The sequence below is a fragment of the Syngnathus typhle genome, linkage group LG20, assembly GCF_033458585.1.
Source record: "Syngnathus typhle isolate RoL2023-S1 ecotype Sweden linkage group LG20, RoL_Styp_1.0, whole genome shotgun sequence".
In the NCBI taxonomy this organism is placed as follows: Eukaryota; Metazoa; Chordata; class Actinopteri; order Syngnathiformes; family Syngnathidae; genus Syngnathus; species Syngnathus typhle.
Window position 1 is genome coordinate 4,850,279 of NC_083757.1, and position 13,757 is coordinate 4,864,035.

The 13,757-nt window shown below is 38.3% G+C and overlaps 1 long non-coding RNA gene across 1 annotated transcript in view; it reads left to right on the top strand.

Annotated features, from left to right (window-relative positions):
• Positions 1 to 13,757, top strand: part of LOC133144285 (uncharacterized) — a 63,418-nt gene that overhangs the window by 42,714 nt on the left and 6,947 nt on the right. Inside the window, exon 5 of the long non-coding RNA XR_009710636.1 lies at positions 3,975 to 4,056. This is a non-coding gene — a long non-coding RNA (uncharacterized LOC133144285). The remainder of the gene's footprint in view (positions 1 to 3,974; positions 4,057 to 13,757) is intronic.

Consider the following 13,757-nt stretch of genomic DNA (forward strand, 5'->3'; position numbering starts at 1 on the left):
TCCATGCCAACAAAAGTTGCCTCGTAAATTTCTTAGCTGAGTAAGTCAGAATGGGTGAGTGGTATTAGGCGTAAAAAGGCATCTTTACTGATGCTCATAATTTAAACATAAATGGATGGAGGTTGCAGCTACACTAACGATAATGCACTTGATGATGATGCACACCATCGTTTCATTTTTTCCAATGCTGACTCATCGCTTGCAGCCTCTTAACTTTTTTCAATGCATTTCTCTCCCCTCATCATCTTCCTCATCCTTTTTCTGTCATAGCCAATACTTTGCTTCAAAGAAAGTTGAAATGGCTAAAATTCGCCCCCCTGCATTGTTATTGAATAGGAGACGGGAAAAAGGAAACAGTGGGCAACATGTTCAGTCATCCTCAAAGTCTTATTTACGATTCATTGTCATCCTGCTGAGCCACGGCATTTTAAATTTCGTTCTACAGCGATTAAATTCAATCATTAATATTGAAGTTGAATTTTTTGGGGGGGGCGAAAACATCTGAAACCAGCAAGTAGATAATCTGCTGCAAGAGAAAGTCTTGCCGGTTGCAGTGTGTAATGATCTGATCCGTTAAGAGTGACTGATGCAACTGAATTTCTCCAAGGCCTTCAAGGAAATACTGTTTGTAGCTCTGACAAGTATGGCTGCAAAAAATATATATATATTAGGGGTGTAAATCGCGGGTTTTGTCACGATACGATATCATATCGATACAAAGAACTACGATACGATATTTGCCGATATCTTAGAGCATGCTGCGATTCATTCACGATATATCACGATATAGTGCTCTATGATCGATATATATATATATTTTTAAATAAAAAATATAGAACAATATCCTGATTTATAACAATTCATACGCAAAATCAACAAGGCACTGCAAACTCTTTATTTAGGAAATTACAAGAGTATTGTAGTATACAAAGTGCTTACTTTAACACTGAACTTTGATGGCGTGTTTTTTCTTTAAATGTGCGGCGAGATTTGTGCTCCCTGAATATTTGATCACCGCATGGCAGGATTTACAAACTGCACGTGTCTTGTCCAATGAGCCATCTTTTCTTTGGAATCCAAAGTGCTTCCAAACGAATGACTTGAAGCCTAAAGGGGAGCGAATTTCCTCGTCTTTTTGGACACTAGCCATAGCACCAGCCCAGGAGCCGCGTACTTGTTGTCGAGAGGAAGCAAGCAACAATGAATTGGATTTCAAAATAAAGTCGCGTCTAATGTCCGAGGTCAAACATGGCGATATAAATCGATGTTTACGTTTAGCATCGATGCCAATAAATCGTAGAGCATTATATCGATTAATCGATGTGTATCGATGAATCGTTACACCCCTAATATATATACATATTGATCCAACACGGTCAAAATGATCTACAAAAGTAATCTCGCCAAAAGCGGAATTCTTTTTCTTTCTGTCTTATTTCAAGAGACATTATTTTCATGGCAAGTGGCTCACTTTTACAAATCAGAATAAAACAACAAATTACAGCTTCAAACGGCTCATTGTGACCGTCTAAATCCGAGATTGGCCGAGCTGCCCTGAAAGGCCGATTCCGATAAATGGATTTTCAACTCAAATTATATAACCATCAGTGCTCTGATCCAGCTTCCAAATGGCAATTCCGCAAACTTGTCCTAAAATGAGCTCAGAATCTATTGTAGATATTTTCCCATTTGCCACGAGTATGGAAAACGTCCCAGCCATCTGCTCTGCTGAAATATTTAGTCATGCTCTGTTGCAGCATCCATCTCTTGAGCTCCGTTACCACGTGCAAAGAGGCTTGTGCCGTACTGGCGGTGCAGGCAAGCAACAAAAAAGTCATGTCCACATCTGTGCACAACAATATGCACGAGAAATACAAATCAGTTCAAATTACCGTATTTTTCCCATTACAAGGCACACTTCATATTTTAGTCACTTGCTGTACTGCTTTGTTTTCCTTCAATGTTTCCATTTCCAAAAATAGATGTACATTATAGTCAGAAAAATACGGCAATACATTTTCTGCTCCATTTCCCCCCAAAATTATTCTAAACTCTGCAAGTGTCCATGGCAGCATTAAATCTCTTCTCATACAAAACCATTGTAGTTTAAAAAAAAAAAGAAAAAAAAGACTAGCACAAACAACATCTATGATTCTAGTTGAGACGGCTCCATAAAATATTCAGCAATCCGCCGAAATGTCATGTATAGTTACATAAATGGGAAATCTGCAAGCCATGTGATGACATGAACTATTCAGGCTCAACGTATGTACTGACTTTTATCCTCCAACGTGGGAGTGTATTTGTGCAAACCATATGAAAATGGTAGCAATTCGTAAAAGTAGCGCATATTTACTGTTGATCTAAATTCAAGGTTTGCGGATAGCTTTCCATTTGAGCCACTCTGAATGCCCTTCATTGTGTTCTCGGGGGGGGGGGGGTACTCGAGCGGTGCCTTCGAGTAAATGTCACCACCGACTAATCTTAGTTAGCTCTGTCATCTTAATACTTTAGCATTGTGTGTCTCCGAGGGGAGAATGCAAAACTGCAGTCTATAACAACGCTTGCCATTAATTTGATCCCCGTGAGTTTTAATTACTTCAATTTCCCGTAGATCAACTTTTTAATATTTGCATTTTTCTTGCTGTTCAAATGGTGAATTAAGAAATATAGTGTGCATGCTATGGAGAATAAAAAGCAAAGCAGATGAGCGGCAGGCAAGACAGCCCGGGAGACATATTAGTTTCCAGATTAGGTTTGTTTTCCAATCACTTTCTGGCCATATACCATATTGATTAAAACCTAATAACCTCATAAGATGCTGTCCTCCACCTTTCTTCTCCCTTGTCATCAGTCCACCCTTTCTCCGCCTCCTCCTCGGCTCACTTGTCCGCAAAGAGAAATGACTCACTGTTTTCGCTCACACTATTATCCAAGCGGTACCAGAAAATCACTCATTTTGACGTTAAATTTGAGAGATTAATTTTAAAATCCATCAATCATGAAAAAAAATAAATAAATAAAAGATTGGCTGGATTTGAATGTGATGATAATGGAAAAAAAAAAAGCCTTGTAACACATGCATCTATCTGGAGGTGGGTGTGTTAAGCTCACAAGAGAAAGGAGGAAGAAAATTTGGCTGGGTGATATTAGCTTTCATTTGTGCGACATTTGGCTGACAAAGTTATGCATTTATGTAAGGGCAAACAACTTGCTCCAAATTTAATCATTTATGGCTGCTGAAAGTTTCATGAGGGGAAGTCGTGTGGCGCAAGGCGCTCTGCTGCCGCAATTTGTTTGCAATTGTATGCACATTACACAACCACTTAGTCGGTACTTACCTCATTGCATTTTTTATTTTTTCACACTACTGATTCACTTATTCTCACTCTCATCGGAATATCTGTGTATCTTTACAATAAAAAAAAAAATCATAATCTAAAGTAAAGTTGGAACTAAACATAAGGGGTCAAAGAACTCATCCCTGGGGAATCCCACAAAATATTTTCAGATGAATAAAATACATCACCCCTCTCATAGCTCATTACAAAACTTGTTTTCACAGAGGAGCCTGATGATTTTCCTTTTTTAAGAGAGGGAAACACGTCCAAGTGTTGAACGTGATAGAGGTGGGAAGAGAGAGAGCGAGAGAGAGAGAGATTGGCACACAGGAAAATGAGCTTAATCATCCCGCTGGCTATATTTTACTGCTGATGGGTCTCCATTGGTTTTACTGCCTGTAATCATGAGTTATGCTCACAGTTTTCACATTTCTTCCTTTGGTTTCATTTGGCTCGGCACTCTCATTTTGAGTATTTATTACATTATCTTTGTTTGCCTTTCAAGTCAATGCACTCTATTCTCCTCAATAATTGTAAGACTTATTTTTATTTCATTTAGTTTTAAACCAACAATGGTGTATTTTTTTTTATTTCTTTTCAATGAATGATTGTGCTTTTTTTTTTATTCTGCAGAGTGAGGAGCAGTTCTGCCAATTTATAGAACCAGACAGGAACCTGAGATTGAAACCCTTCTGAGGTCGAGACAAAAACAGAGGTGAGCGTCAAATCCATGTGATCGATACGAGCCAATGATTGCTTTGAATCAGTCAGTTGATAAGTCAAGGCCAGATGCACATGGGTGCTGCGATTTAAACAATTCCAAAAGGAAAAAATAAAAAATTCTTAACATGTTCACAGCGCCTACGTTAGATTCTGCTCACTTCCTTTGTCTTCTTGTCTTTTCTATGCCTTTTCATCAGATATCGTCCTCCACAATCAATGTCAAAGACCTTTGTAAATTTTCTCAGCCAATCAACCGGTGCCTTCTGACATGGCTAATTTGAAAATTCACTTAAATCTTCAGTATAGAACAATGAAATTATTTTCAGGGACGAGCCCATCATGGAGATGTATATTGCGTCGACCAGAAACAATATCAAGTTTAGTTTTAACACACAAGTGACATCTTCACAGTGTGATGCTCGACTTTGAATATTTTGTATGGTTTCAAATTGGCCATCATTATGTTTTGAAAAGAACCTGCCCATTCCTGATTTCATTAACCTCGAGGTGATTTTTTTTTTCAGATGTTGCTCTGAAATTAAAAACGGTTTCCTACCTAGATAGAAAATGAAAGCGAACTGTTCTTTTCAAACTCGGCTTTGTCCTTCCTAAAATTGGATTGCCCACTTCCTTTCAATCTTTCAGCAGCTATCTCGCTTAAAATGGGAAGGCTGTATTTATTCTAGAATTTATTTATTGTAGAATTTTGTCTCCAGTGTCGGGCCAAATAGAGATCTAAAAAAATAATGCTGACTCAGATGCTCTGAAGCAGCAGTGTTCGTGTAGGAAGCATGAAATGGCAATAAAGCCGCTGCCCCTAAAAGAGCCATTAAGGCACAGACTGATCATGCATTCCTTTTATCAAAATGAAATTAAAAGAGCTACTTACAAACCTTGGGTAAAAAAAAAAAATGTCAGCCATGTTTCAAAGTACCTGCCTACATCATTAAATATTACTACAGGAGTGAGTTGACTATGAGGACAAGAGAGTAAATGGGAACTTTATCATTTGAACTTGCTAGTTTCTATTTGAAGAACTAACAATGCAACAAAAATGATTTTGCCTTTTTGAAGTCGAGAAGGGGGAACAATTACAATTTTCACGCTCAATGTATCGGCGGCGATTAATACGTCCATTAGCGGGACCCTTGTATTTATCATCAGACAGGAATCAAAGTGAGAAAAAATAAAAACATTAATTTACTCAATTACCATTCCGTTGTGAGATTACAATTTACTCGTGACGCCACTGCAAACACGTTTTGATTGCTCGTTTCTCCCCGGCACATTTCCCCTCTCTCTCATCTTATTATGCAAAGGCCAAGCAGCAGAATTAGCAAGGTAATAGATGTGATCCGCTTGCTAACCTCATCCAGCAGCCATGCACGGAATTCCAACAAGGGTCTTTAACACAAGTGAGCAGCATATTGCTGTGCAGACCTCGCCATCGTCGGCTGAATGTGCATGTGTGTGTGTGTGTGTGTGTAGCGTGCAAACATCTGTTGCGTTTTTGAGGGAAATTAGTTTATGGGATTGGGACATATAAAAACTATTAAGCAGAAGCAAATGAAACTGTTCACTCACAAATGCAATCTCACCAAAGTGAAAAAAAAATGTTGGCAGAGAAATGTTTACGAAGCACGAATTGGTTCAAATATGTGATGAGTCAATCTGTCCATTTTATTTTCCTGTGATGAATACAAATAACAAAAATAAATGAACAGTCCTACTTTGAAACATGAAAAATGTTTTAAAAATACAAAATTATGCAAATTAATTTTCGACTTGTCGGAGTTCAGTGAGCCGTCTAAATTTGGATTGAAATGATGAATCCAGTTTGTTCCTGTTCAAAATAGGACTGCGTGTGAATCGGGATTCTATTTTTGGAATTGGATCCTGTTTGATCCTTATCAAAATAGGACTGTGGGTGAATCCTGATCCCATTTTTGGAATTGGTGTAGTGGCTTTCACACCTTGACATCTGATTTGGAAAAAAAAAAAAAAAAGGGGGATTTTTATTTTTAGACTTGTGCAAACTATCACAGTGAGATGTCAGATCTATTCTGACAAGTGCTTTTTTTTCTTCCTCCCGACAAAATATTTTGACACCGGTGCCAACTCTGCTCAGGACCTTCGCAACAGTGCTGTGCAGCTTAGTGAACCTCACTCGAATGGAGGAACATTAAAAAATGGAGATAAAGGCTTCAATATTCCATTTGGACGCATTTTTTATTACAATTAACATTTTATTTCCCAGATTATCAGTGAATAATGCATGGATATAAATGACAAAAGGCGAAATGAGGACATGAGTTTAGAAGAAGATATAAAATAATAATAATAATTGAAGTTTCTCCCATGGTGAAAGTCCACCGAGTGCCATTTTAGTTATTAGAGTTTTACCTTCCCTCTTCTGCAGAGGCCTATAGATCAAGAACAGATATTTAAAAAATAACTATATGTCACGAAGCTCTCCTGATATTTCACTTTTTTCTTGCTCTTCTCAAATTATTGCTCAGTGTCTTAACATTAAATCCCATTAAAAGCTGAGAAATCCACAGCGCACCGAACCTGCATGTTACTATCTTGAGATGAGTGAAAGCTGGCAGGGCGACTTTCTGCATGATGAGGCTTTGTGCAGCCATTGTTGCTTTCGGAGGAGGCACAGAAGTGATATGAGGACAGGCCAGGGTAGATAAAGTCAGGTGGTGGGCGGCATGCGGCGGTGCTCTTAATATAAAACGAAAAAATAAGAACTCCTCGTCCATGCAAAATAATATACCGCATTTTCCGGACTATAAGGCGCACCTAAAAACCTACAATTTTCTCAAAAGCCGACAGTGCGCCTCATAGTCTGCTCCGCCTTATATATGGATCAAATTCCCAAATTTAAACTGGCCCGAAGCATTGTGTCATGAAATCAATCATAAGTGGCCCGCTGAAGACTATGAATCACGAATCAAAAAAACTTTGGATCATTATTTTGAGATTATAATGTCATTTGTTGCATCTGAAGTTGAAATAAAAAGCTAAAATGGAGAATGATTTGATTTGGATTAAAAATCTGACATGATGCATTAATGGTGCGCCTTATAGTCCGGTGCGCCTTATATAAGGACAACGTTTTAAAATGGGCCATTCAGTGAAGGTGCGCCTTATAGTCCGGTGCGCCTTATAGTCCGGAAAATACGGTACCTTGATTTTACAAGTGATGCTTTTTGGTGTCTTCACATATTTTGGTGACCTATAAGAAGCTCATCATTATATGTCCACTATTGTTTCAAGTGCGACCCAACACAATGTGATGATTAGTGCAGCAAAACTGTTGATTAATTGGCGCATTGTGTCACAAAGAAAAAGACTGCAGACACCCTTTTTTTTGTAAAGGGCAAACAAGCACGTACGCACGTGCACGTTTGGCACGCCACAGGAGCTTCCCGAGAAGGACAGATGCCCTTATTCAGCATCACTTAACAGGCCATGTGTGAAGGGCCTCACATTTAACATCCCCACCTTGTCTCTCAGCCTATCCAAAGTTGTTTATCTTCCGGGCTTGATAAAGTGAAGGGTTTGTGACCGTGGGCGCGTGTGCGTGCGCAGGCATGCGTGTGTGTGTGTGAGAACAAATGTGTCACAAGCAATCAGTTGAAACATTTCCCAGAGTCTCAAACCAGATCAATTGACCTTCCAAAGGACAAATGAATAATGGTGGCTGATATAGAACTGGGAAGATGACTTGGGTGGATGTGTGGGAAAAAAAATAATTAATAAGCGCAACCTGAAAGATGATATTGGAGCGTTTGCCAATTTTCAAATTGTCCAAATTGTATTGATGTTTGTCGCCTTGAAATGAGCATTTCTTTTGTAACAGTGATGTTGCTATCGTAAAAGCTAGAATTGGGGTAATCGTTTTTTTTTTTTTTTTTTTAAATCAGACGGACACAAGTTTCAATTAAATCAACCACTTATGTAAAGTAAAATATAAAAACACAGAGTAGCTGCGTACCTTTTTGCTCACACTCGACAAGCATGCGGTGAACAAAGCGGTCCACTTTTTCTCTGAGTGCTCCTTCTCATCTAAAAGCACAAACAGATGGACTCCAATGCACACTGCCAGTCACAGAATTTCATCCTAAATTTTTAATTTTATTCAACTTTTCCATCCATCCTCCAGAAAAAAAAACACATTTATTTACCTTGAACAATTTCTGCAGGTACATAGTTCTCTGACTTCATTCCAAGGCGCATTTGAGGTGGCGCCGTATGCGGCTTTTGTTCAAAATTGATGTTTGTCTTTTGTTGAGCAATCTCTTTGTGTTGCCTGAGCAGCTCATGTTTGTTAAATATATCCATTCTTTTGTTGCCAGGTGACCAAAAGTGATTTCTAAAGCATACAGGCACAAAGCAGCTGGAGCTTGCCGCACAGTGGCGGTCGGCAACCAGCTGACTTTTTTATAGATGGAGAAGACTCGCTCTCCATTCCAAAATTATTATAAACAGGTTCCATTCTTTTAGCTGTCGAGGGAAAAAAAAATAGACAAAATATATATCCACATGCAATTAAAGGACATTAAGCAACTAGATTCATATCCAAACTATGAAGTGATAAAACTAAAGTTGTACAACTTTAAAGGGCTTGATTTTAGAGCCAGCCTGTTGTTAAAAAAACAACAACAAAAAAAGTTGTAACAATCCCCCAAACCCAAATGTTCATCAATCTACCAATATTAAGACCAATAAAGCATATTAAGCATCCTTTTTTACAAGTCAGACACGTTTTATGATATTGTTCTTTTTACAACTCACTCTTTTATAAGGAAATCAGGGATGTGTTTGTAACAAATTATGTCAGCCTGCTTTCCCTGAAATAGAAGCTGCTTGTTCTGTATAGATAAAACTAAAGTAGAAACCCACGATTTATCTGTACCACTGAAAGCCAGACTTTTTTTTTTTTGAATACTCTGGGGAATGTAAACTTTAGCAGACATTTTCTTCTGGCTGTCAGGGGCACATGTCAGTGTGACAGCAGTCCGACTTGGTGTGGAGATGTCCTTCTCCGCAGCAATGCCCTCTAGCCCCTCCTTCGGGACCAAGAAGTGTTTCCGAAAGGAGATGAATGCTATAATCTCTGGGCTAGCCTGGGGTCTCCAAAAAAACAGAAAGAAGATGGAAAGAGAGAGCGAGAACAAAGTCTTAGAGGTCGGAGGAGTTTTCAATCGGATGTGTGTTGTGATGCATGATCAAATCTACAAATTACACTGTCGTTTTTTTTTTAATATTTTGACAAACATGCATTTTGTATTGACTATGAAATCATGGCATACCCTATTTATCTATCTATCTATCTATCTATCTATCTATCTATCTATCTATCTATCTATCTATCTATCTATCTATCTATCTATCTATCTATCTATCTATCTATCTATCTATCTATCTATCTATCTATCTATCTATCTATCTATCTATCTATCTATCTATCTATCTATCTATCTATCTATCTATCTATCTATCTATCTATCTATCTATCTATCTATCTATCTATCTATCTATCTATCTATCTATCTATCTATCTATCTATCTATCTATCTATCTATCTATCTATCTATCTATCTATCTATCTATCTATCTATCTATCTATCTATCTATCTATCTATCTATCTATCTATCTATCTATCTATCTATCTATCTATCTATCTATCTATCTATCTATCTATCTATCTATCTATCTATCTATCTATCTATCTATCTATCTATCTATCTATCTATCTATCTATCTATCTATCTATCTATCTATCTATCTATCTATCTATCTATCTATCTATCTATCTATCTATCTATCTATCTATCTATCTATCTATCTATCTATCTATCTATCTATTTTTTATTTATTTATAAAGCGCACCGGATTCTATGTGAATAAAAGCGGACTGTCAATTTTAAACATACAAAAATAAATAAATATAAATCAATAAAAAATACAATCAAAAAATAATAAAAATGACACATATTCCCCACACCAAAATTAGTTCATTGCTTGGATCTGAAATTTTGAATTACATTAATAAAGAAGATTATTGTTCCAATTAAAGAATGATGGTGAAGTTGCACAACATTCAGCGCAACTTAAAAGAGAAAAAAAAAACTTTTTATGCGAAGAAAGTAAAAGTAAAATACAGCAGGCTTTTATCATTGTTTTTGGTCATACTTTGTTGACTAACCAAACACAGGGATAACATTTCATCCTTGAAATTAATTCTTCCCACCCACATCTTCTCTGTTTCTCGCTGTTTCTCATCAATTCTATGAAAACATCTCGCAAAATGTGTCTGCTAACAATCTAACAATGCCCTTTTTCTCTCCGCCTCTCTGCCCCGCGGCCCTTCCCCACATGTTTCGACATTTCCCAGCGCCGCTTGATGTATATCTGGCCTTTTGATGTTGTCACTGCTTGTCCCGAAGCCAGAGGCCCAATTAGAACTAACAATCCCTGCGGTACTCCGCCACTCCCTCCACCGGATGACTTTTTTTTCCCCTCTTTTACTGCACGTTGCCTCACCCTGGACTTTTTTTTGTCCCCTTACCTTACCAACAGCATACTTCAGCCATCTTTTTGACACTCTGCCGAGGTTTCGTCCATCTTGGACCACGTGACCCCCAAACACGTTTAGGTTGAAAAGTCATTTGAATTGAGATGCATTGTTTCTTCTTGCCATCAAAAGTTAAACCTTAATGGGCCGGGATTTTCACTCCTGCCCCGCCTTCCACAGCAAAACAAAAAAATGCCAATTTGAAAACAACAATCACTGACTGCAGGTTCCAAAGGCGATGCGGAAAGAGCAGCGGGTCTTTGGGTTCTGACCCGCTCGCCACACTTTTCTGTTCAATAATGCATGGGAATTGGTGACCTCCATGACTCTTCCTGACAGCCCCGCTGCTATATCTGGAAAAATCACTTGTACCGTGTCTTGAATTCGGATAGAGAAGGTCAACGTGCCTGCCAGCCGACATGCAAATGTTTAGATATGCGCAGTCGATTATGTAAAAGTGTGTCAGGGATTTGTGCTCTACTAATATTTTTTGACTAAGATGCCAAATAACTGGCAGTATTGGCAGCCTTTAATAACTCACAAACCTGTATGTGTGTGGTCAGACAACACTGACCTCGCATTTTCCATCTGACCATATCTCAGCATTGTTCCCACAACTAGCAGAGCTCTAAAAAGAAAATCTACAACTGCCTTTAATGAATTGCCAAAATCCCCCGCACCTAAACAGAAGTGTCACTGATATTTCATTTTTAATGGATTTTGGAAAGGCCCCTGCCTGGCTCTGTAGTATTTGGCTAACCCCACTGAAGATTTGCGACACAATGTGACTGGAATCACAATTGGTACCCTTGAACAAAAACCTCTTTCAAAGTTTCACTTATCATTTTTCATTTCATTACACGGCCTGCACATCCGAATTTTCAATGAACTTGGTTTATGGAACTCAACCAGCTTTCACGTCTTGATGTCTTTACTGTGCAGAACAACAAGTATCGCATTTGCTATTTATCAGCCCAAAAGTTCCAATTTAGGATCATTATTGGCATGTTTTCTTTTAGAGTTTGATTCTACCTTCATTAATTATTTTCTTTGTCTTTTGACTTGAATTGTGAAATGAAAATGAGCTCCCACGATAATAATAATAATAATTAATAAAAAAGTAAAATAAAAATAAGAAAAATCATAATAATACATTTTATTTATAACACACTTTACATTTGACACCAAATCTCAAAGTACTACAGTGCAAACAAGACTTGAGGAAAAAGCTTATAGATGTCAGAGCACTACAATTATTTTGGGGCACTCTCCGCACAGGGGACTCGAAACTGCACCTGTAAGGATCTCTGTTGTCAGATGGTGTGTGATTTGTCTAATTTCCCAAGATGTCAACCTCAAAGCTCCACGGAGGAGGCCTATACATCTTGTTCAGTTGACATGGCAACTGTCACTGTACTTCGACAAACTTGCAATATAACATTCTTGTCAGGCATACACTGAAACAAATTTTGGATTCATTCATGTCTGTACATTATTGTTAAAAACAACGCAAAATATGTTCTTGCTACTTTGCACTGCCATGTTCTAACATAAACATATTTTGATATAGCAGCCACTGCATCAAAATCATGTAAGCATACAGTCTTGGCTCATTTGCACAACCTCCCTTTTTGTTCCATTACTCATCAGTGAAGCTTTGAAATCCTGAGGTGAGAGATAGAAGAGAAAAAAAAACTTCGTTTGATGCTGTTGCTAAACTTCAAAGCTGTGCATTTAATCGACCTTGAAGTAATAAGGAGCAGAATTGTTGATCCTGACATCATTTTTTTTTTTTTTTTATATGACGAGGTCCAGTGTAAGTTTGTGGAGTCAAGCGGCGACCTTGCGGTTCCATGATGAAAGCAAAAAAAAAAAAAACGATTTCAAAGTTCTATACATGCAGAATAGACGTTATTCTGTACATATAGAATCATCAAAGCGTGTATGAACTTGTGTGGCCGTGATGGTCTGAAAGTGCATCCATATATTGAAGTAACTTCAGTGTCACTAATGAACCTCGAGGCGCAACGACGTGAGTGAGCGTTGAGTTCATTGTCTGCGATCTAACTATATACGAGAGGTCACGTCTGTAAGTAACAGAAAAGATTCCGCATGTGAGGTAGCAACGCCTGGCATGGCCCATGGGCGCTTAGGAGGCTGTGCGATGGCGATAACGCCGGCCTCTATTGTGCTCCAGTTAATCAAGTCAACTCCGAGGCGAACGGCGAGGTCAAGGAGAGGTCTAGTCCTCTCAGGGAGCTTTGCGCAATGATCGAAATCGCTGTTGAATTTCATGCCCATCGCCTCTCCTTTTTTATCTTTACTTCCCGCATAATGGTACAAAACAGCAATGGTGTGACGCAAAAGTTTGATACAGTAGATGTCAAAAGTCTACACACCCCTGTCATGTCTTTTATGATGGGCGGTTCAACCATGTCACAGTTCAAGAATTATATAACACCTATTCCATTGTTATAAAATCTTTTAATTTTATTTTACTGTCAGTTTCCTCAGACATTTAATTACCGTATTTTCCGCACTATAAGGCGCACCTTCAATGAATAGCTCATTTTAAAACTTTGTCCACATATAAGGCGCACCAGATTATAAGGCACACCTTCAATGAACGGCCCATTTTAAAACTTTGTCCATATATAAGATATATACATTTGGCCCGCGGGCCGGACTTTGGACACGCCTGATGTAGTGGCTCAATATAGGTCCATATATAAGGCGCACCTGAATTGGAGGTGTTTAGGTGCGCCTTATAGTGCGGAAAATACGGTAGTTTGACTACACCCATTAGTTTGAATGGGGGGCAACCTCAACAATGTATCAACCATATTTAGGTGGTATTTAATAATAGTCAATTAAATATCTCCTTTGTGACGCTTTGATTGAAGTGTGGGAACAAACTTGTCGCACACTATGAAGGATAAAGCATTATGTCAAAACTGCTTGTTTGTGTCAGAGCACATTAAAGCAGTAGTTAGCGCGTAAGGTCCCGCGCGTCTGTTATACGCTATGCTAAAATTATACCCAAGAGCTGCGTGTATGTGCAGCGGGCCAAGAAGTGCACTTTTCTTAAGTCAAAGTGACATGC